The following is a 3,872-nucleotide window of genomic DNA, read 5'->3' as shown; positions in this document are numbered from 1 at the left end:
ATTTTTCTACCTGTGGTCTCTGTGCCCCTGGGAGCCTGTAGAATACTTTCAAGAGGTCCATGAAAAACAACCAACAGAAGCAAGCCCATTGTCAGTTGGTTTAAATTCTCTATACAAAGATCCATTCCTCTTCTGTAAAAATTTTAGGGGGCTTGTTAATTGAAAACTGTTGAAAACTGCAGCTCTATAATGTCTCGTGGAGTAATTTTTCTAAGTGCTCAGATGCATGAAAGGTCAGAGGGTGATTTATTCTAGCTCGGTGGTTAGCACAGTCACTCTGGGATCAGCAGTTGCTCCAATAAGCATTTAATTATTTTGTACAAATGAGAGACTGAAAAAGACCTACCTCAGAATATCCGATAGCATATTAAAGAAGGAAAATCTCCAGGAAGATGAGAGACTCAAATTGGGCAGGAAAAAATGTGAAGGTTAGTACATCTCTGAGGAATGTTCCTGCCCCCTCAATACTGGATATAATAGAAACACGTTTTCACACATCTCTCTTCTTGATGTTCAGTGCCACGTGGGATCTGGTAAATGTTTCTCCTTGTGCGTGTGCTCAGTGTTGGAGAAGCTGCATGCATGAATGTCTTTGAGTGTGGTAACTTCAAGGAGGGTGCTGAGGCTCTGGGTTTGTGAGTGGGGCACCGGAAGATGTTTCATGGTGATGCTTGTCATGATGTGTCTCAGATCTTTGATACGAGCAACAAGGGCAAGACAGGCAGAAGGGCAGAACTCTGGGTTGGATGTGCAGAGTACAGATGGTGTGGAAAGAAATAGGTTAGACTTGTGCATCCAATGGGGCGTTACAAAGAAGGAGGGTTACTGCTGCCCCGCAATGTTCTTCCTGTTGGGCTTCCACGTAGCCTCCCAAGGAGAAGGAGACAGGGATGGGCTTACAGTTCCAGTAGAAATGGTACTTGGTTAAAAAAAGAAAAGGATCAGCTTGGATGTTGAATAGTTTCTTATTCCTAGAAAGAGCTATAATGGAAGTCAACACAATCTACCACTTCCCAAGGGCTTTGTTATACCATTCAGAAATGCTGAGGAACTATAATTGAATTTTTACTATAAACAAGTGTTGAGAAACATGTTTCTTATTTAGGCCGATTCATGTGTCCGTGTCCTTTTTTGCTTCTTTGTTAGTCAATAGAATTTCTGTTGCTGCAAGTGAGAACAGGAAGATAGCATTTCAAGTGGGGAAGGGCAAACCTCTGAAAGTTCACAGGCCTTAAAACTATCAACCTATTTTGGGGATTTGAAAAACAAAATGTTTACCTTCACAAACTTGCTTTGCCTGTAATTTGAACTCATTTTGAATTTCAAAAACAAACAGATTTTCTAAGGAGCACATGTATGTATCAAAGAAGACTGACGAAAGCAAAGCAGCTACAGGCCAGTCCTCAGTAAAGGATTTGGGTATGACCTTCCGTCAGACATTCCAGTGTTTCCTCTGTTTTATTTGTATTTGCTGTATTTATTGTTCATATTTATTTATATGTTTTTGTTTGTATTTTTTATATTTGTTGCAGCCTCTCTTTGTTTCTCTTTTCATTCATTTAAAGTTTTCATCTATTGTGTCTCTGCCAACTCCTCTTGCCTGTGGGTTGCATTTTCTAGCAGGAGGTTCTACTTTGTTTAGAAAACATGAATCCAATAATGAGAGAAGGAACTTTCAAGCTTCACTTATTGGCATCATCAAAGAACTTGGACAGTTTCAAACCTCAAGGGAAATACAGCCCAGAAAGCAAATGTTTAGATGTGCTAAGGCTTGGATGAAGCTTATTCTGCTTAAGACTTAGCTTTCTTGTCAATGGCATTTTGATACTTACACCTGAGTTACTTTCTCAGGCTGGGTACTGTTTATGTAAGTGAATCGGGTTCTTATTTGTATTCCTGCAACAACCAAATAACTGGTCACAACAGGGAGATTTTCTTTATCGAGAAGAGGTACTGAAAAGATTAGCTTTCATTGTAACTTGGTATGTTCTGACAGTCATGTATTTGATTTCTTAGCATTACGGTTGTCTGCTAACACAGAAGGGCTGGAATGGGAGTTTGGAAACACAGTGAGAACATTGGTTTGCATTGTCTTTAATACTGTATAGCACCAAACCAACTTGGCAGCAATAATTTAAAAGTACTTTGAATTAAAATCTTTTTACTTATTGAAGAACAAGAATATGATTCTATGATTCCATGAATATTTCCAAATCTTGCTTTCATCTTTATAAACTCCACTCAGCATATTTGTGTTTGTTGTGGCTTTTAAAGAGTTGTGTTCTACTTTTTTCATCTATTCAGAAAGTTTCGGCACATAGCTGTAGCAAAAAATGAATGCTGAAGAAAGGCTGAAGAAAGCTGAAGGCCATGGAAATCTGTGGATATATTCTCACCCCATTTGCAATGGGTTTGAGTCAAAGCTTCATGAAATCATTCTGAGCTTTCCCTTTGACTCCAGTTGTCTTTGGCTCATGCCCAGTGAATGGGGAGCCAGTTGATTTGTATTTCTGACCCCAACTTATTTTTATTTATTATGAGTGGACACCAGCTGTTTCTTTGTTGTCTAAAATATACTGTCTGCCCTTGAACTTCAACATTTTCCTTCCAAAAGGATGATTTAGACTTTGTCAACAGTTTGCCAAACCAGCAGGCTACCTTATAATTTTGGACTTCCGACAGACCGTGAGTGGCCAATCTCCCACCCAACTTTGGACAGATACATGAAGTGAAATATGAAAAACATACACAAGGCCTTACGAGATGGAAGTATTGATAGACAGGGCCACAGTTGGCGTGTACCACCTTTGCTGTTACTTTCAATTAACAGTCTTCTTGAGGAGAACCTGGATTGGGTCTCTCAGCCTTACTTCATTTACGTTGATAGTCCTCAGCATCCAACAGTGGGATAAACCAGATTCCTTAGCTTTGTTTGCTTTGGCCTACCGTGTCTCTTTATGAGGAAAATGGTCAAAGTAAAGTGCTTCCTCTGTGTATTTTGACAGGAAACAGTACTAATATGCTTTCCTTTTGTCGTATGCCTTGCTCTTTTCTCCCAGTGTTGTTTAAATATTTTCAGTCCAATGACATATTTATTAACCCACCACTCTCTGCATGGGGTAAGACTTTGATTGGCCCATCTGTAAAGACTCTCGGTTAAGGTGGTTTTTTCAGCGAGAGTTAATAATATTACTACTATTCACGTAAAACTCTGAGACAATCTCTTTAAAAATGGAGCACATTTATCTAAAACAGCTGGTTAAGAGAGCATGAGGGCCCAGCTAGAGTCGGCAAGGTCGGGGGTCAGGGTTAACACCAATCTCTGTGGAACTTTGAAGCTGACATTTTACAGATTATATGTGTCTCAGTGCACAGTGGGCATGGCATATAAATTGGTCTTAGAGGCCCCTATTTGTTCTCTGCATTTTTATGAGCCCACAGAGTTGTTCTTTGAAGCAGCACACACAGAAAATAAAAACTCATTTTAATGTTGTGGAACTATTTGCAGTAAATCATGTTAACATCCTGGTTTTTCTTTGGAGAGAAGGAGTGTGCATTTTCCATGTTCTTGGGTGCTGCGATTGCTTCAGATTTAATCCTGCGTTATTCTTTTTAACCTCACTCCATCCTTCTCATCTTCTTTCCTCTTCCCTACTTTGGTATTTACATGGTTACTCTGTATGACTGAACAAATTTAAGCTAACGAGGACACCTCGTTTTGCTTCATGCAGTGACGTAGCTATTGTTAAGTCCTTATTCTTTTGCTTATCAAAAATCCTCTGGCGCTGTAAACCTCTTGCTATTATATGGTACTGTAGCCTTACAAGAAAGCATCTGATTTCAAAGAGACTAAGTTCCATTCTGGAACTAAT

The sequence above is a fragment of the Centrocercus urophasianus genome, unplaced genomic scaffold, assembly GCF_019232065.1.
Source record: "Centrocercus urophasianus isolate 14NV4802_14NV808 unplaced genomic scaffold, USGS_Curo_1.0 seq_14, whole genome shotgun sequence".
Lineage (NCBI taxonomy): Eukaryota > Metazoa > Chordata > Aves > Galliformes > Phasianidae > Centrocercus > Centrocercus urophasianus.
The sequence above is the reverse complement of the archived record's forward strand: the minus strand, read 5'-3'. Positions refer to the sequence as shown.